At 37.9% G+C, this 21,925-nt stretch overlaps 1 non-coding gene across 1 annotated transcript; it reads left to right on the forward strand.

The window, feature by feature from the left end:
* The first annotated feature begins 21,345 nt into the window (after positions 1-21,345).
* LOC128292288 (small nucleolar RNA R71) lies at positions 21,346-21,452 on the forward strand. The gene has a single exon (XR_008282273.1). It is a non-coding gene; the product is annotated as a small nucleolar RNA R71 (small nucleolar RNA).
* The last annotated feature ends 473 nt before the right edge of the window (positions 21,453-21,925 follow it).

A 21,925-nucleotide genomic window follows, 5' to 3' on the forward strand; every position in this document is an offset into this window, starting at 1 on the left:
CTGTTTTCAAGGTAGGTCATATCTATTTGTAGTCTCCATGATCCAACTAGTCTTGCCATACATAGGTTCACCTATGACCATTTAGCCATTCCAATGGCTGATCATGTGACCAACACTCCCATTTCCAATCCATAATTACATCATGAAACCATATATATATATATACAAATCACAAATGGTCTAAGTTCGTACTTGACTTCTACGAGCCATTTTCGCATGGCCGTACACATATACATCACAACACAATTGAACCGACAAGGGGTAGTCCTATACATGCCATTTCAAAGTTCAACCAAAATTATACCAAAATGGAGGCTTTGATAGTGTAGATGACTTGACTTTAATGATCCCGAATCCGATTGCTATCGAGCAAAATCTATAAAACAGAGAGCCAAAGCAACGGGGTAAGCATTTTTATGCTTAGTAAGTCTCAAGGAATAAAATCAGCTTTAATTAAAGCAATACATTCACATAGCCAAATGCATCATTTCATTAATACACATTCACATAATCATTCTTACTTCACACTTCATCATTATATACTTTCACAAGGTATCAACCACTTCAATAGTTGATATTCGTTAGTCGATTGAGCGAATGTTGCTCAAACATGTCGACTTTTCCAATGCACATATAAACATACCTTATTCTTTGGGCTTTTCGAGCGTACTAATTGAATTTATTACAGCAACCAACACTCACCTCCAGCCCAAGCTTCTTGAATACAACCGGATATAACCACGTGCACGAATGCCTTGGTCTTAGCCCGGATAGAACGACTTGCACGAATGCCTTGGTCTTAGCCGGATGTAGGCGCTTAGCACAATTGCCTTGGTCTTAACCGGATATAATTTCCAGCATAAATGTCTTGGGACTTAGCCGGATATCATTCAATTGCTCATGCACACATACATCAATAATCATTAGACATTCATGTTTCATTTTACATAATTCAAGTAGGGTCACTTCTTGAGGACTTACCTCGGATGTTGTCGAACGGCTTTTACGGCTATTCGATCACTTTTTCCTTCCCCTTGTCCAATTGTGGCCCTCTAAGCTCTTGAGCTAATTCAAACAAATTTAATTTATTAAAACCTCATTATGCTAGCTTATGGCGAATATGACAAGGAGTTTAAATGGTCATATGGCCACCCTTTAACTTGAATACACAATGGTCATGCACATTTTATACTACATCAAGCAATTCAATACAATTCATTCAAGCATCGAGGAAAAGCTAAGGCCATCAATAGGCTACCTAAGGCCGAATATACATGTCCAATTTGAGGCCAATTATCCACTTAATACCACACAAAAAAAACAGCATGCATTTTACTAGTTAATGTTTTACATATTGTGGCTCAATACTTATAATATAGCATCAAGCACTCATATGGCCGATTATACTTGCAATTTCACAAACATTCTTCAACATTTTCTTCTTTAAACAAACACATCTAAGCCTTCCTTTCATATTATCAACTCCAACCATATACATTATTCAAGTATAACATTTTCATATTCGGCAATAGTATTACACATAATAGCCGATTCTTCTTACTTTGTATTTATGCATCTACTTGATCATTCGTTTAGTTCAAGCACCCATACACCAAGATTCATCAAGTTTAGCATGAAACATAACCTTAATCCTCAATAACCATTATGGCCGAAAGTTCTAGTCACCCCAAAATCACAATTTCTAACATGGGTCACCTAAAAAATACTTGGTAACTAGCTCAATTTCATCTAAAATTTCAAGGATTCATATGAATTTCTCACCTTATTTATGGCTTAGAAACCAAATGGTTGCTCTCTTTTCTCCTTAGAATCGGCCAAGAAGAATCAAGAACAAAGACTTGTTTCTTTCACCCATTTCTAATTATTCCTTAAATCATAAAGGCAACAACCATTTCCCTAAACATCTTCCATGGCGAACACTTGTATTACTACCACCTTCAAAATTTTTGACATGGGCAAGTAAAGGACTTAGTAACTAGCTTCATATATGCAAAGATTTCAAAGACTAACATGGATTCCATACCTTAGTTCAAGCTCAAGTGACCGAATGCTAACTCTTCCTTTTCTTCTTGAAGGATCGGCTAAGCTAGGAGGAAGATGAACCAAACTTTTTTTTTCTTTGCTCAATACACGGCAATGGGGAGGGGCAACCACACATACCCATTTTTTTCTTTTCTTCCTACTAACACCAATATAATAACCATTCTAACATCAACCATTAGCAAAACATGTTGGAAACATGTTCCTTTGCCCATAATTTGTCATGGCCTACCACTAACCTTAGGAAATGGGATAATTGACATGCAACTCCATTTATTTCACTTCATGCATTATTAGGCCACTTAAAAATTCACCTATCACATTTTCAAGTCCTAACACATGGGTCCTTTCTTATAAATTAGCACCTAATTAATAAAAATCAAGACACGAAATATTTACGCATACAAATTCCACATACAATAAGTACAGAATATAACACCTAATTATTCTTGTGACTCAGTTTTGTGGTCCTGAAACCACTCTCCGACTAGGGTCACATTGGGGGTGTCACAACTCTCCCCCACTTAAGAGATTTTTGTCCCCGAAAATCTTACCGGTAAATAGGTTTGGGTATCGTTCTTTCATAGAGTTCTCGGGTTCCCAAGTAGCTTCTTCTATCCCGTGTTTGAGCCATAACACTTTTACTAACGGAACCCTTTTGTTTCGCAACTCCTTCACTTCACGAGCTAGGATACGAATCGGTTCTTCTTCATAACTCATATCGGCTTGAATTTCAACCTTTGATGGACTAATCACGTGCGATGGATCGGATCTATAGCGTCGAAGCATCGAAACATGAAAGACATCGTGAACCTTTTCGAGTTCAGGGGGCAAAATCAAACGATATGCCACTGGACCGACTCGCTCGGATATCTCATATGGCCCAATGAACCTCGGGCTCAACTTGCCCTTACGGTCGAATCTGAGTATCTTTTTCCAAGGCGATACCTTGAGAAACACTTTATCACCCACCTGATACTCGATATCCTTACGCTTCAGATCCACGTACGACTTCTGACGATCGGAGGCTATCTTCAGACTTTCACGGATTACTTTCACTTTCTGTTCAGCATCTCTAATCAAATCCACCCCGAAAAATTGTAACACCCCGAAAATCTTGCTTTCACCGAGCTCAGTCCAAAACAATGGTGTACGGCATTTACGACCGTACAAAGCCTCGTAGGGTGCCATCTTAATACTTAATTGAAAGCTGTTGTTGTAAGCGAATTCAATCAACGGCAAATACCGTTCCCATGAACCACTAAACTCGAGGACGCAACATCTCAACATATCCTCAAGTATCTGAATTATCCGCTCGGATTGACCATCGGTTTGGGGGTGAAAGGCGGTGCTAAAATGCAACTTGGTACCCAAAGCTTCTTGCAACTTTTTCCAAAATCGCGAGGTAAATCTCGGATCTCTATCCGACACGATGGAAATAGGAACCCCGTGTAATCTCACAATCTGAGAAACGTACAATTCAGCTAGTTTGTCCATTGAAAAGTCCGTACGTACGGGGACAAAGTGAGCCGACTTAGTCAATCTATCTACAACGACCCAAATCGCATCCTTCTTACTCACCGACAATGGCAGTCCGGATACGAAGTCCATTATGACTCGATCCCATTTCCACTCGGGTATCGTGATCGGCTGAAGTAATCCTGAAGGCACTTGATGTTCCGCTTTCACTTGTTGACATATTAAACACCTCGAAACAAAGTCGGAGATGTCTCGTTTCATACCATGCCACCAAAACCGACGCGTTTCAAATCGTTGTACATCTTCGTACTCCCGGGTGGATCGCCATTCGGCTACAATGGGCTTCGTTCAAGATATCGAAATAAGTTCCCAATTCTTTGGAACACACAGACGACTCTGAACCTCAAAAATCGTCATCATCGATCCGAAACTCCGATTCCTTGTTCAAACACACTTGGCCCGTTTTGCAACCAACTCATCGTCGACCTTCTGAGCTTCACAAATTTGATGCATCAATAATGGTTTGGCTTTCAATTCAGCTACTAACACGTTGTCGGATCGAATCGAACATGTGCACATATATCGCTCGTAGTTTAATAATGATTTACGACTCAAGGCATCCGCAACCACATTCACCTTTCCCGGGTGATAGTCAATGACCAGCTCATAATCCTTTAACAACTCGAGCCAACGTCTTTGTCGCAGATTTAAGTCTCTTTGAGTCATCAAATATTTGAGACTTTTGTGATCTGAATACACATGGCACTTCTCACCAAATAAGTAATGTTGCCAAATCTTTAAGGCGAATACGATGGCAGCCAATTCGAGATCATGGGTCGGATAATTTTTCTCGTGTGGCTTTAATTGCCTCGACGCATAGGCCACAACTCGACCTTCTTGCATCAATACGTAATCTAAGCCAAGTAGGGATGCGTCACTATAAATGACAAACTCTTTGCCCGATTCAGGTTGCACTAGAATTGGGGCTTCAGTCAAATAAGTTTTCAGTTGATCGAAACTTTTCTGACATTTCTCCTTCCATTCGAACTTAACATCCTTTTGGAGTAGCTTCGTCATCGGCGTGGCTATCGTTGAGAAACCTTTACAAATCGTCGGTAATAACCGCAAGCCCCAAAAAGCTCGAACCTCAGAATATTTCTCGAGGCTTCCAATTAAGTATGGCTGAAATTTTATTCGGTCGACTCGAATACCCGATGCAGATACCACATGACCCAAGAAGCTAACCTCTCTAACCGTAACTCACACTTCTTGAACTTAGCATATAATTGCTTATTCCGTAAAATTTGCAGCACTAACCTCGTGTGTTCAACATGTTCGGTCTCATTTCTTGAATAGTCCAAGATGTCATCAATGAACACGACTACGAACCGATCCAAATATGGTCCAAGATCCGATTCATTAAATCCATAAATACCGCAGGGCATTAGTAAGCCCAAACATCACTAGGAACTCGTAGTGACCATATCTCGCTCAAGGCGCCTTGGGTACGTCCAATCTCGAATTCGTAATTGATAATAGCCCGATCTCAAATCTATTTTCGAGAACAATGAAGCTCCCTTCAGTTGATCGAACAAATCGTCGATACGCGGTAACAGATATTTGTTCTTTATCATCGCTTTATTAAACTGACGATAGTCGATGCACAGCCTCATGGTTCCATCCTTCTTTTTCACAAACAACACTGGCACACCCCAAGGTGAAAAACTCGGACGAGCAAAACCTCTGTCCACCAATTCTTGCAACTGAGCTTTCAACTCCTTTAATTCCGTTGGTGCCATACGATACGGAGCTATCGAAATTGGAGTGGTACCAGGTACCAATTCAATGCCAAATTCTATTTCCCGAACAGGCGGTAAACCCGGCAATTCTTCAGGGAAAACATCCGGGTATTCACAAACCACTAGCACAGATTCGGGTTTCTTTTCTGACTCCTTGTCATCGAGCACATACGCAAGGTACGCTTCGCACCTTTTCTTACATATTTACGGGCCAACATTGCGATATTACGGTGGCAACCCTTTAAGTCCGTAGACTCAACCCGAATTATCTCGTTATTCGCGCACCTCAAATCGATGGTCTTGCTTTTGCAAGTTACAACCGCATCGTGCATGGTCAACCAATCCAAACCAAGAATAACGTCGAATTCATCGAACGGCAAAAGCATCAAGTCCGCCGGAAAACAAGAACCTCGGAATACTAGGGGACTTTTCTTGCACACTTTGTTGACAAGCCCGTAATGACCCAAGGGGTTTGACACCCGAATTACAAACTCAGTAGACTCAATAGGCAAAGTCTTACTGGATGCTAAGGTTTCACATATATAAGAATGAGTAGAACCAGGGTCAATCAAAGCAATCACATTAGTATCGAAAAGAGTGAAAGTACCGGTAATAACATCTGGTGAGGTAGCATCCTCGCGTGCGCGTATGGCATAAGTCCTAGCAGGAGCACGAGTCTCGGGTCTTGTTGTAGCATCTCTCGACCCTCTCTGACCGCCACTAGCATTGCCCGCATTTCTGGATGGCCTACCTCGAGCAGTGGTAGCACCCGGGTTTCCACTTTGACTTACATTTTGTTCTAACAACCTCGGCGGTCCTTGACAAAGTGGTCGGCCGATCCACACTTATAGCGAGAGCGATCACGGAACCTCAGCTCCCGAATGCCATTTACCACAATGCAGACACTCCGCTCTCTCTCGCGATCATTTCCACCATCAGCGATCGAAGTGACTCGTGTGGTCACGGGGTCGATCGCAATCTCGTCTAGAAAAGCCCGGCGCCTCTAGACCGGCTCACATCATCTCGAAATCTCTTTGATGCTGTTGAAGAGACTTTCCGAGGACCTTTTTCAAATTCTCCGGTTCCCACATCAACTTTTTGTTTCTCCTTTCTAAGCTCTTGACTTTACAAGCTCGCTCAACAAGTACTACGAACTCTCGTATTTCGAGAATGCCAACGAACATCCTTATATCATCATTCAGCCCATCCTCGAGCGTTTACACATAATAGATTCGGACGAAATGCATTCTCGGCGTCTGGCTAAGCCTCACAAATTTTCGTTCGTAGTCGATGGCGACATAGAGCCTTGCTTAAGATCAAGAAATTCCTTCGCTTTTGGTCGATGAATCTCGATCGATATACTTTTTGAACTCGGTTTGAAAGAATTCCCAAGTCACTTGCTCTCTAGGCACCACAAGTCGAGTACTCCACCAATAGTAGGCGGAATCGTGTAGCAAGGAGATGGTACACTTTAAGCACTCATCGGTGTACAAGATAGCTCATCGAGCACCGGATAGTGTTGTCCAACCAAAATTCAGCTTGCTCGGCATCGTCATCGTCCGTAGCTTTAAATTCAGTGGCCCCATGTTTTCAATCCTATCGATTGGGGCTTACTTGACCTTATTTGGTCGATTCTCGGAGGTATTGTAGGTCTTGGGGTTGCATTTTTCGGGAATGGAGGTTGTGGAACAGTAGTGTTAGTTCGAATGTATTGGTTAAACCAATCATTCATCACACTATAAAAGGCTTGCCTAGCCTCATCATTCGGATTGTTGGCCATAGGTTGAGAGTCCGCCCGGCCTGTCCCTTCTTGCGGGAGCAGCGCCACACTCTCCACATCATCAGCTATTGCTCGGTTGGGATCGGGATCCATTGCTATAAACAAACACAAAGTCAAATTGTCGAAATCACCACACTATCGATTCATCATTTAATGGCATGTATAGCTAGACCCCAAACATATCACGGTAGTCCTAGAATCGACTAAACCGTAGCTCGATACCAATAAAATTGTAACACCCGAACCCGAGACCATCGCTGGTGTCGGACACGAGGGTTAACAAGCCAAATCCACATGTTTCGCCCATCAATTTGACATTTCCAGTCAGGCTGGAAAACTGCGTCACTGTCGCCTTAAAAATCATATCTCGAGTTTCAAAACTCAGAAACTGTTTTGTAAATTTTCCCGAATTTAGACTCATATATCCATCCATGGATTTATTTCTAGAATTTTGGTCGGGCCAATTGGTACAGTTTATTAGTTAAAGTCACCCATGTTACAGAGATCGACTGCTCTGACCTTTTCGTGTTACAACTTGAATATCTCTCTGTACAGGGCTTTAATACTGGTGACGTTTCTTTCTAATGAAACTAGACTCAAAATGGAATCTGTACATATAAGGCATGACTCCTGATTCTTTCTGGATAATTTATAGTAAATTTTAAAGTTGCGACAGGGGACCCAGAAACCGTTCTGGCCCTGTCTCACAATAGCATTAATATCTCTTAACATGTAACTCCTATGACCGTTTCGTTTCTTCCATATGAAAGTAGACTCATCAAGGTTCATTTACATAACTTATTCACTATTTAATACCATTCCTACAAATTTTGGTGATTTTTCAAAACCACTCCACTGCTGCTCACTAGCAATTTTCTCAACATCATATACTTTCACAAATCACCACTTGCCGGAATAGTTATCATAACCAATTTCCTCAGCCATTCTACACAAATCTAAATTTTTGGGCTTTTCGGACGATAAATTTTTCAGCCCAAATACCTTACACAAGCTTTCATTAACATATAACCGAATCCTTCTTGGGACTTAGGAAGTTTCAAGGCTTAGCATAACACACATTCCTTTCTTACATAAATCTATTTCCTTAATCCATTTCATTACATTTCTTCACTTCCAATTTTAATTCTTAAATTCAACATTTAATTTAACTATTCGATTTTACGAATAGCAAATTCATTCATTCCACCTGCAATTAAATCCATCTCTTAAGCCAATTACAATTTAATTATTACAAACCCAAAAGCTCATATAGCCAAGTTTAATGGTCCATATACCATTAGTCCAATACCATGGCCAAAAACTGCATAACATTCAAATTTTTTCTAAAAACTAAGCATCAAGTCCTCTATACCATTAACATATACATTCCAAACAAATTTTATATTCTTTTAATTATGCCATTACTTATTAATTTCATCAAACTTATCCATTTCCATTTCACAACATTCAGTTTCATTTAACAAACTAACCTTCCAAATATCAATTCCCAATACATTTTAATTTAACCAACAAATTTGAAATACTTTCAACATTCCCTAAAATTTTATATCCCATTTCTAGAACAATTCTTATTTCACAACCCAAAATTATAAAACAATAGCTCTTTCCCATAACCAAAATAAGGAAAATTTTCCCTAAACATTTCAAATGGCCACCTTAAAAAATCAAAATTTCATGGCTAAATTTATATTTAAACTTAAAATTTTCAAGGTTAAAATTGTTCTTCATGAAGAAAATCCCCAAAGACTTTGGACCATTTTCCTAATAAGAAACCCCAATTTCCATTCTTAATCCTAACTACAAAATAAAAACTTTTTTCATGCAAAATTGGCAATGTTTAAACACCAAACCCATATTTCGTTCATCACACAACTTAAATTTTCTTCTAACCATTATTCCTTTGCATAAGATAAAAATATTTTTCAACCAAAATTGGGCATCAATTTTTATTCACTAACAAATCCATTTTACCATACAATTATACCATTTAATCCTAATTTTTTTACCCTACTAAAATCATAATGTTTACATAAATTCAAACCTTCTCAATTACCCATAAATTACCTAAAGTTTTGAGTCTCAAATTCTCATGGTCACCTATTTAAAACAAACCTTACTAATAACCCAATTTTCTAAATTCATCAGTATAATTTCTTCATACTTATTGTTTCCCAAACCAAATTTGACTAGGCTTTGTTCAACCTAATCCGATAAACAATTTTTCCAAACTATGCATCCCTTTTATCTTCCTTTCAAATCTGGCAATGCCACCATTGAACCTAAATCTTAACCTTTATAGGCCAAACCTTCACTTACCCCCTTCACATTCAGGCTGGATATAACGGTTCCTCTATATCCTTAACAAATTTAACACCAAACGATTCCGATACCTAGGTTGGTAATCGAAAGCTCGTACCCTTTTCTTAAGAATCTTAATAAGCAAATTGCCAAACCTTTTGCTCAAGCTCGGCCAAAACCTCGCCGACGAACCCCAAGGCCATCTTTCTTAACCAAATCAACTAACCCAAACTTCTAACAATCCACAATCCATAACCATTACTTTACCCCAGTTGAAACATGGGAATTGGAATTCCAATTCTTGCCAACTTTTCCAGGAAAAGATACCGGGAAAAGGGCAACTATCAATTCAACTTCATGAAATCCCTCAAATACCGCTTCAACCTACACGAATCCAATCTCAACCAATTCCCTTATCTAATTAGTCGCCATTTCCACTTATGTACATGAAAATTCTAACAATCAAATTCGTTTACTGACAACTATTCACACATGATTTGGACCTTTCGGTTCTCAGAACAAATACGTTTCATTTGGCAATGGGTGATCAAATTCCTTAAACAATTCTTTCAAAACCCGAAATCCAACCTTTCCCACAAATCGTGACAATATTTGTTCCAATTACCCATCCTTCGGTGAAAACTCGTACACTTTTCGCCATTTGGACATATTTCATCCAAGTTCATTCCAAACCACATTCAAACGTTTTCTGACTTCATACACCACCAAATCGCAGTTGATAATTCCAATTCTTTTGTGCAATAACGTTCCAACTCAAATATGCGATCAACGATCACTAAACCATTGTGATTTATTCGAATTATCGGTCGAATTGGCTTAATGAGCACAAATGCCTTCTTGCCATATATACTAGCCAATGCCAATAGCAAATTGCCATTATGATAAATCGGCATCGACTAATTTTCCGATAATTGAAATTTCCTTCCTTTATACAACCTTAACCATTTTTAGTCTCTCGTTAGCACTTTACTTGTAAACCGAAGCCCAGGCAACCTTTTCAAAGAGTTCCAATTAAGGGGAAAATTAATTCAACTCAATCCGCATACCACATACCAAGAAGCAATTTAAACCGTCTACAGGACTTGATTAAATGACAAAATTTGGCATAACCTTGCAACAGTTGGGCTTCTTAATTTCTTAATTCAAAGCTTTCTTGAACGATTCATCATCCAAAATCCTTGGCAAGACCACATAAATCGAGAGAACCACTCCTACAAATTTCGTAAACCGCCAACTCAATTATGAATACATTCCATCAAATTGGTCTCAAATTATCGACAATATTCAAATGGAGGTACAATATCGAAATCACCGCCAAGAACCTAGACTTTTACAACCAAAGCCAATTTTAAAATTTGCCAAAAGACAATCGGAGCAAATCTCCTTATTTTTTCAAGAGCTATCTTAGATCCGTCCAAATTCAAGCAATATATATCCAATATAGGGAATTTCAGTAAACCGATTCTAAGAACCCGTACAACACTTGAGGTTTCCCTCCTTTCATGAACATCAAAGCCCACCTCAAATAAGGGATGATAGAATGGAGTAGAGATTTTGGAATAAGTGGTTGGTACGTTGTACATTCGGTCACATTGAATCTAGATGGAAGATTTTATATTTTTTATGGTTATTTTCCTTGTATGATAAATGGTGTTGAGGAGGACCGAATGAACTATGAAGGTCATGAAAAGAATGTAGGAAGCTTAAGGTGCGAATTTTTGTCTTGGTGATAGGAATGATTCGGTTGGAATATTGAGTGAGGGAGTTGCCGTTTTAGGATTAAGATCAAAAGAGTGATTAATAGGCATTAAAAGGTTAAATGTATGAAATTGAAGTATAAGGATTTATTGGAAATTGCATAGGTAATGATAAATTTAACTTAGTGTATTCGCCATATGGGTGTATATGTTTGAGATACTATCTCTAACTCTCTATAATCTATTAAAGGAGTAGTGTTGGCATATAAGGTTGAGTTGATTCATGATTTTGTATATTAAGAATTTAATAAACCTAAGACTAAGTTATCTTAGTAGTCGTAATACATTCGCCTTGAAGCACTAATCGAACATTAGTTAAGGTTGTAATGTTTGGAACAAGGATAGTTATGAAATGAAATGAAAATCATTTAAATCATACGTATAAGTATTCAGCAAGGAAATTAAACTACTAAATGTGTTTATTCTAGACCAAGAAATCAAAGGAGGAGAATCAAACAAGGGCAAAGCAAAGGCAATTGAGTAGTGATTGGGAATCGTTTTCATCCAAAACAAGGTAAGTCATTAAGCATATATTTGGTATTGATTTAAATGATCATAATATATATGCAATTGTGTTTAATGAATTGATGTGTAAATGAAAATGTATGTGTATGGAATGATGCCATTGTTGAATGTATAAAGGCAGCAAAATGCATAAGGTATTGGTCACGGCACTAAGTGTGCGGGTATGAATGGACACGGTGACAAGATTGGCACTAAGTGTGCGGGTTTAAAATTGTACAGCACTAAGTGTGCGAGCTTGATTCTATAGCACTAAGTGTGCGAGCTGAAAATATATATAGCACTAAGTGTGCGGATTCACTATATGCTCTTGTATTACAATTGGCACTGAGTGTGCGACATTATCGAGTTAATCCCGGACAGCGAATCGGGTAAGTACCTTGAGCTCATGACGAATAGGCAATATGTTCATGCTCGGGTTTGAGCTTGGTAAGCTTTAAATCTATGTGATGATTGCAATTGTGTGATTGTGGTGAAAATGAGTTAGTGTGTGAAAATGCCTCAAATATCTTATCGTATAAATATGAAATGTGGATGTATGGCTTGGTATGAGATTGAACCGAAAGGTCCGAGGAATTATGGTATAGTTCCAATATGGATGAAGTACCTAGCCTTGTTTCATTGTTTCACTTTGTGATGAATTTAGCTAATGGATAATTGTAAAGTGCTTATGACTTACTGAGTTATAAACTCACTCGGTGTTTTCTTGTCACCCATTTTAGGTCTCTTGGACTCGTATTGTTGCGTGCTCGGAACCGTCATTGAAGTCATCACACCGGCTGAAATATTTTGGTATTGTCTTCGTTGTTAAAGAACATTTGGCATGTATAGGCTATTATATTTTGTTGAACTGTGGGTTGTAAACTTTAAGCCATGTGAAAATGGCCTATGTGGTCGTCGAGTGGGATGCTAGAACCTATAGCCACGAGTCTTAGAAACTTTAATTTTGATAAGGTGGCCATAATTTGTGTCATGTTTGATGGATGATTAAGGCCAAGGAAAAATTCATGAAATTGGCATAGTCTACTGCAGTAACTGTTGCGGACAGCAGCAGTGAGGTGAGATTGAAAAATCACTAAAAATAGTAGAAGTAGAATTAAATAGTGAATAAATTATGCAACTGAACCTTGATGAATCTAATTTAATATGGATGGAACAAAACGACCATATGAGCAGTATATTGAGAGATATTAAAGTTCTCGTGAGACAGGGCCAGAATGGTTTCTGGGTCCCCTGTCGTGACTTTGAAAATTTACTATAAATTATCCAGAAATAATTATAAGTCATGCCTTATATGTTCAGATACCATTTTGAGTCTATTTTCATTAGAAACAAACGGAACCAGTATTAAAGCCCTGTACAGAGAGATATTCAAGTTTTAACGTGCAAAGGTCAGTGTAGTCGACTCCTGTAACATTGGTGACTTTAACTAATAAACTGTACCAATTGGCCCAACCAAAAATTCTAGAAATAAATCCATGGATAGATATATGAGTCTAAATTCAGGGAAAATTTACGGAATCAGTTTCCAAATTTTGAAACTCGAGATATGATTTTTATGGCGACAGTGACGCAGTTTTCCAGCCTGTCTGGAAATGCCAAATTGGTTGGTACCTTGAGAAGATTTGGCCCATTAACCCCTCGTGTCCGACACCGGCGACGGTCATGGGTTCGGGGTGTTACAGGCACCTTCTAACTCATGCTTAAACTTACTATTTCCTCAACTTGGCATATTTTAAAATGACCACCACATACAAAGCCATATAACCATTACAAGAATACACAATTTGGCGTCACAAACCATTTACCAAAACTAAGCACTAACATACCATTTGCTAGCCAACTCTCATGGCATAACATATATATACATATCAAGCTTAAATACATAGACATTCTAGCCTATACATGCCATACTTAAAAAATATTTACACTTTCAAAAGTACCAAAATAAGGTTTGATAGTGTGGTGACAATCCTTGACTATCCCCGAGATTTCAGCAGCTTTGATATCTATAAAACAATGCAAATACACATAAAGTAAGCATTCCAAAGCTTAGTAAGCTCGTACTAAAATTATCAACAGTATATAAAACATAAACATCAAACCATAAGTATATAAACATTTTCAATCTTTATGTTCATACCAATCCACTAAACTTCATCTACCACCTAAGTATCATACATACTTGAATCTTCCCATACCTATTAGTTTTCATTCTTACCTCTTGATGAATATTTTAAGCCTTTCATACATTATTCATACTTTAAACATCCGCACACTTAGTGCTTAAGGATTAGTCGAAGCTAGAACGATTTTGCACACTTAGTGGCCTTTTCAGTTAGCCGAAGCTAAATTGGTATCGCACACTTAGTGCCTCAAAAAGCTGAAGCTAGTTTTAATCACACACTTAGTGCCAAATACTATCGATTCATCATCGCATTCATTTAACCCAGCATATATATAATATATGTATATCAAGACATCAAAATATACTTCATATCATATCTTAAGTACGAACTTACCTCGTACTCGGAATTTGTCGACTCGGACTATTTTTTCTACAACCTTCGATTTCCCTCGGTCTAAGTCGAAATTCCTCTTTTCATGATCTATAAGTATTCAAAATTAACCCTTTTATTCATCAAATCATTCAAAACAATCCATATACACACAATTAGTGTATTTTACAAAATAACGCTCAACTTTTCACATTTCGACACTTTAATCCTTAATTCACAAAATCATAATATAAACAAAATTTTCTTGTACACAAGCTTAGTTGAATTTTCATGACTCACATACAAGTCCATACATTTCTATTATTTCACATTTTAGTCCCTCAAAATAACATTTTTACAATTTAGCCCAAACTACTCAATTTCATCAAAAATTCAAAGACAACATATACAAACCCAACATCAAGCTTCCATAATTCATCAACTAACATTACAAAGCTCCTAGTTTCATCAATGGCATATTTCAAAATCATCACCAAAATCAGAAATTGAGACATGGGCTTGATAGTATACGTAGAAATTATCAAAAATCGAATAAAATGCATACCTTAATTCAACCTTGAATTAGCCGAAACCCTAAAGCTCTTTTTCTTTTATTTTTTTCTTCAAATTTTGGCAATATAACATGATACTGGCCTATTTTCATGCTTTGTTTTATTTTATTAAACATTATATGCCATTTACCAACTTTCCCCTTAATATTAACATATAAAAAAAATTCATCTACTAATGTCTATACTTGTCTATGCGTTAGTACAATGGTCCAATTGCATCATAAGGACTTCATACTTAAAAAGCCACATCAAATAGGCACTTTAACAACTAGCTCACAGCTTTAACAGTTTAGGCAATTAGGTCCTTTTTGCAAATTAAGCATAGAAACAGTTAAATTTTCACACGAGACTTTCACACATGTAAATTCACTTATAATAGGCACAGAAAATAATATTAAAATATTTTTCCAACTTAGATATGTGGTCTTGAAACCACTATTCCGACTAGGGTCAAAACCGGTGATCGTGTGATTTGTGACAAGTAATAAATATTTATAATGAATATCAAACCTAGACTAACTATTATCACGACGAAAAGGCAAGCGCACCTATTGAACAATAGTATAGTAATGGCAAGACCGGGATATCGTACCCAAGGGACCCAAAAGTACTAGTAATGACTGTCTTTTTATTATCTAACATAAGAATAATGGGGTTTTGGTTTAATTTAACTAATTATCTAAACTAAGAACGCACAGAGAAAATAGTTGGGGAATTGCTTTTGGGAAAACTGATTGACTTGAGACAATACCTAAGGAAATATCCACCTAGACTTTACTTGTTATTCTGGCTTTGAATCGGACGATTTATTCATTCAACTTTTTCCGTAGATATCCCTAATTTATGTTATTATCCCTATTCAAGACTAATAACGTCTAATCCCTATATTGAATAGCTGAGACTTTTCTCTAATTAACACTCTAGGGTTGCATTAACTCGATCTATAGATCCCCTTATTAGGTTTCACCCTAATCTGGCAAAATCTTGTCACCCTATTTCTAGGCGCGTAATCAACTCCACTTAATTATGACAAAAGTACTCTTAGACAGGGTCTATTCCTTCTCTGAATAAGAGCATGTTTTGAATCAATATCCTGGGATATCAAAAAAAGAATTAAGAACACATAATTAAGAACAAGTTAAATATTTATCATACGATTCAAAAAATAATAACAAGATTCGTCTTAGGTTTCATTCCCCTTAGGAATTTAGGGGATTTAGTTCATAACTAAATAAGAAAACATCTCAGAAGAATAAAGAGTACAAAACATAAAGAAAACCCAAAACTTTTGAAAGGAAATTGATGAGAGATCTTCAGTCTTGATAATGAATCTGGCTTCTGAGATGGATCAATCGGCTTCCTTGGGGTAATTCCTTCCCCCCTCTTCTCCCTCTCCCCTTTTTCTCCTCTTCTAGGGTGTATTTATAGGCTTTGAAATGCCTAGAAGCCCTCAAAAATGGCCTTTTCTGAATTGGACTTAACTTGGGCTCGGCAGGGACATGCCCGTGTGCCACGGCCGTGTGACGTGATTGCCAACGTGTTCAATCCGTTAAATTACACACGGCTGTGTGGGTCAATGGCTAGGCCGTGTGAATCGTGAAAGCCTTGGTCGACACCCTTGAAAGACACGGGCGTGTGAACTACCCATATGGCAAGGCTTAGGCTGTGTCATCCTCTCGATTTGGTCCGTTTTGTCCCTTTTTAGCTCGTTTTTGGTTCCTTTCGCTCTCCTATGCTCTCCTAAGTGTAAAACATGGAATTAAAGCATTAGGAGCATCGATTTCACCAATTCTAATAAGAAATCATCCATAAAATGAATTAAACATGGGGTAAAAATATGTATAAATTACGGTTTATCAAATACCCCCACACTTAAGCATTTGTTTGTCCTCAAGCAAAATCCTCAACTCAAATCAAAATAAATTCTTCTCAACTTATAATTTCTATCGTTAATATCTCACATTAATCCATAATTAATCATACATTGAGAATTCAACTAAAAGAACATAAAAGTTTCAAACATTCCAAGTTGAGTATTTAGTCATGCAAACTTAGGTGCTTCCTTTCGTCTAAGTAATTACCTTTGATTCAGAATATCACAGAGTTTCACATCCTCACTAAAGGTTCACTCAAATCACTCGAGGTGTTTAAGGACAATAAATGAAGCACTCAATAGTCAATAATGAAAAGTCATTACCATAGGCTTGCACGAAAATCAAATCTCCACCACTGTAATTTAAGATGATACATCAATCAAAAGGTCTTTAAAGGGTTGTAATGAGGCTTGGTTAGGGGGTGTGGTCACAAGCTGAAAGAAAGGGTTAGAATCGAGATTGACTTGAAAAGTTGCCTTAACTAGAAAAAGAGTTAATCTTCACTTGTGTACAACAGAGCTTTTCTCAGAATATGGAATTACAGATATGTATACATAGTTTTTTTTTTAAGAACAATATAGACTAAATAATAATATAGACTAAATATCAAGAACAAAACATAGCTAGGGAATCAATTCAACTCAAATCTCAACAAAAATAGGGATTAATTTAGGGGATTTCAACAATAATGGGTTAAAGGTTAATATTAAGGGTAATACAAGAAATGGTTTGTTAGGCTCAAGGGGGTTTACTAGGGGTTAATCGTGGGGTAGGCTTCTCATGGCATGAGTGGGTTAATCCTAAGTGCCTTAATCATTTTGATATATCAAATCAAATGGTGTAGTCTCGACATGCATAATCAAGCAAGTTCTAGAATAACAGTTCAATACTAACACACTCAAAGTAATAATAAAAGTGAGCATGAAAGGATGAATAGATGCTCAAAAGGCTAAAAAATCTCACAAAAATTATGGCTTTTTGATGTTTAGACTCGTGAATTCCAGTTCAAAGTAATACCTAGACTTGGGGAAACAACCTATAATGTTAAATTCTTAAAAATTAACTTATCATGCTTGATTCTCTAATGTATTAAAGTTTAAATAGTAAATGCATAAATCCCTATGTTTTAATTCAAGATATACCAATCAAAATTTATCATAAATATGATATGAGAGCTTTTCCAGAGAACAAGGCAATCATTAATAAATACCCCCCACACTTAAAATGTACATTGCCTTCAATGTACAAAGATAGGTATTATAAAATAAAAATAAGATAGGGAAAGAAGTGAAACTTCCTCTATGATGAATTCCTCGAACTAGAGTTTTGGTGAGTAATCGGTTCGAGAGTGGAGGAGGATACTCCGGCGGTCGTAGAGGTTCATTAGGCCATAAGTCTTGGGCCAAAAGAATATTATATCTAGTGGTAACTATGGTCGTGGTTGAGTAGTACATGGCAGTCATAGAGAACCTTTCCTGGTGGAGTTTTAGTTCCTCTATGATAATGAACTTAAGAGCTCTATATAACTGTGATAAAATCAGGAACTTTTTAGAGGATATTAGGAAGAATAAGTACTCGAAAAGAAAGAATCGAAATTTATAATAAAATTTTAAATCTTTAAAAAAAATAAAAAGTAGTTTGAATAAAAATTAAAAACATAAAATAATAAAATAAATATTTCTAAACATTTTCATCACTGGATGGTTCGCGATGAGATGTGGACCTACGGAAGATGATGCTCCCTTCCTCTTCTTCGAGGCTAGTATGGCGGTTTTCTTTCCTCTTGAAGATGACATTGAAGGCGCTAAGGGAGAGAGATTGAGCTTTAAAAATGAAATTAGAGGCTGTGAATGGGCGTGGCAAGGGGTGCAGCTGTGTGGAAAGAAAATGGAGGGAAAAGAGATGGGAAAGTGAGTATTAATGCAGGGGAAGTGGATTTTAGGATGGTTTAGGGGTTGGGGAAATGAGAATCTGGGGAATGGTGGCCGGAATAGGGATTAGAGAGTGGAGAAGGGGAGATTTCGGCTAGGGTTTTAAAAGAAAGAAGAAAATGAACAGTGATTTGCATATATAGGGGAGGTGCACATGGCCTAGGGCCATGCCCGTGTACTCTGAAGGTGAGCCCGTGTTTTTCAAATTTTACAATTTTGGTTGTGCCCGGCAATTATCCCACGCCCGTGTGGCTTGGACGTGTGTGGTACATGGCCATGTCGCATGGTCATGCCTAGCTTTGTTCGCTTCTCCCACGCCCGTGTGTTAGGGTACCATGCCTTTGTATTGTTGTCTACGGCTTAATGGCACGGGTTTGTCTCATGCCCGTGTTGAAGAAACAGAATCGAGCCTTCCCCTGGTACGCCCGTGTTTTTCCATTCCTACGCCTGTGTTCACCTATCAAGTTCACCCACAGCCATGTCACACGGCCATGGGGATTTATCGCATCCCGTGTTTTGGGTAAATCATGTCCCTTTCCACACGTAGTATCACACTTGTCGTGTTTCTTCCCTAGCAGCCTGACCTTAGGCACGCTGTGTGCACTGGCCATGTGTGCTGAAAAACTTTGCAATTAAAAGATAAAGTTAATGATTTAAAGTGTTAGAAATTAAAAATAAAGAAATCAAAATATGTTAGTGCTCGGGTTGCCTCCCGAGAAGCGCTTATTTATAGTCTAAGCTTGACTTACCTCTCCGGTGAATGGTCAGGGTGGTTCGAAGAGTTTATACTCCTCATTCTTGCTTTCAATCTCATCAAAATAGGGTTTTAAACGGGTGTTGTTTACCTTAAAAGTGTCAAACTTAGAGTGACTCACCTCCACCGTACCGAATGGAAAAATACTAAGTACCCTAAGAGGGATTTACTCATTCGGTGTGGTAGTGACAATGTGGGGATCTGCAGCATCTAGTAAGACTTTATCGCCAACCTTAAGTTGATTAGGAGAGACATCGGGCTTATTTTGGCGTAGTTTTGGTTTATCATGTGTTCTCAGTTTGTTTGCTCGCCATTCGTCTAGCTCCTCTATCCGTAGCCTTCGTTCTTCAGGATTGTGTTCTTTATCATTTCTAGAGCATGGCTCGTGAACTTCTTTGAAGCTTAATTTCTGCAAAGCCATATTGTCAGTTTTAGTAGATTGGTGTGGACTGTTACCTTCAATGTTTGATGTGATGCCATAATTACGAGCTTGAAGGATGATCGTTTCGTCTCCCACACGAAGTGTAAGCTCACCTGTGCCAGCATCAATAATTGTTTTAGCAGTTGCTAAAAAGGCGCTTCCTAAAATCAAAGGGGTGTTATTATCCTCCTCTATGTTTAGAACAACAAAATCAACAGGGAATATGAACTTATCTACTTTCACGAGTACATCTTCAATAATACCCCTAGGAAATCTTATAGTTTTATTTGCCAATTGAATTCTCGTCCTAGTTTGTTTAGGTTTCTCAAGACCTAGCTGCTTAAACATTTTGTAAGGCATTACGTTAATACTAGCCCCTAAATCAGCTATTGCATGACTTATATCTAAACTACCAATTAAGCAAGGAATTGTAAAACTCCCTAGATCTTTCAATTTGTGGGGTAGCTTATTCTTTAGAATAGCTGAGCAGACTACGTTTAGCTCCACATGTGATGCTTCGTCCAACTTCCGCTTATTTACTAAAATCTCTTTTAAAAATTTCATTGCATTTGGTATCTGGGACAAAGCTTCAATAAATGGTAAGTTAATATGTAATTTTTTCAAAAGTTTAAGGAATTTATCGAATTGTTCGTCTAAGCGGTCTTTCCTTGTCGCGTTAGTGTATGGCACACGAGGTTTATATTCGACAGTCACTGGTTTGTTTGATTTTGACCTACCTCATCTCTCCCTTTGCTTACCATAGTTTCTTGCCTCGGTTCTGGTTCAGGCTCAATGACTCCTTCGTCATCTTGAGTATTAATTGCGTTGAGTTGTTCCCTTGGGTTAGGTTCAGTGTTACTTGGCAAGCTACCTTGTGGTCGTTCAGAGATTAGTTTGGATAGCTGGCCTATCTGAGTGTTGAGCCCTTGGATCAATGCTTGTTGATTCTTAAGTGCTATCTCGGTATTCTTAAAATGGGTTTCTGACACTAATATGAACTTTGAGAGCATCTCTTCAAGATTTAGCTTCTTTTCCTGTTGGTAAGGTGGTTGTTGAAAACCCTGAGGAATTTCTGGCTTTTGATTCCCTTGACCACCCTAGGAGAAATTTGGGTGGTTCCTCCAACCTGCATTATAAGTATTACTATATGAGTTATTTTGAGATCTAAAGTTATTGTTACCCATATAGTTGACTTGTTCCTCTTCGGTTGTGGGATTGAAGGATTGATATTCTATATGCACACCTCCTCCACTTGAGTCACACCTCATTACTGGATGTACCTGTGCAGAACCAAGTAAACCATCAATCTTTTTATTAAAAACTTCTACCTGATTTGACAGCATAGTAACTGAGTCGACGTTATAAACGCTGGCTGTTTTTGTTGGCTTAGTCCTTATGACTTGCCACTGATAGTTATTCAGTGGCATTTCTTCATTGAATTCATAAGCCTCTTCAGGTGTTTTCTTGTTGATGGTTCCGCCAGCAGCTGCGTCAACCATTTTCCGAGTTGAGGGATCCAGACCATTGTGGAATGTTTGTACTTGAAGCCAAAGCGGTAACCCATGGTGAGGGCACCTTCTCAGTAAGTCCTTGTATCTCTCCCATGCATCATAAAGTGTTTCTAAATCCACCTGCACAAAAGAAGAGATATCATTACGTAATTTAGCCGTTTTAGCCGGCGGAAAGTATCTTAGTAAAAAATTTTCGATCATTTGCTCCCAAGTAGTAATTGACCCTTGTGGTAACGAGTTCAACCACTGTTTAGCTTTGTTCCTTAATGAAAAAGGAAATAACTGAAGATGAATGGCATCGTCAGAAACGCCATTGATTTTAAATGTATCACAAAATTCCAGAAAGTTTGCTAAGTGAGCGTTGGGATCTTCATCCTGCAAACCATCAAACTGACCAAACCATTGTTTCACTTGAATTGTGTTAGGTTTCAGTTCAAAAGTATTTGCAGCTACAGCCGATCTAACTATGCTAGACTCATTTCCTGTTAAAGAAGGTTTAGCACAATCATACATAGTGCATGGAGCAGGATTTTGATTAGCTGCAATTGCAAGAGGTAGCTGATTGCCTTGGTTTTCAGCCATCTCTTCGGTTGGGGGTTGAGTATTGTCTTCTTGCTCGTTCTCCG

The sequence above is a fragment of the Gossypium arboreum genome, chromosome 4 (assembly GCF_025698485.1).
Source record: "Gossypium arboreum isolate Shixiya-1 chromosome 4, ASM2569848v2, whole genome shotgun sequence".
Classification (NCBI taxonomy): domain Eukaryota; kingdom Viridiplantae; phylum Streptophyta; class Magnoliopsida; order Malvales; family Malvaceae; genus Gossypium; species Gossypium arboreum.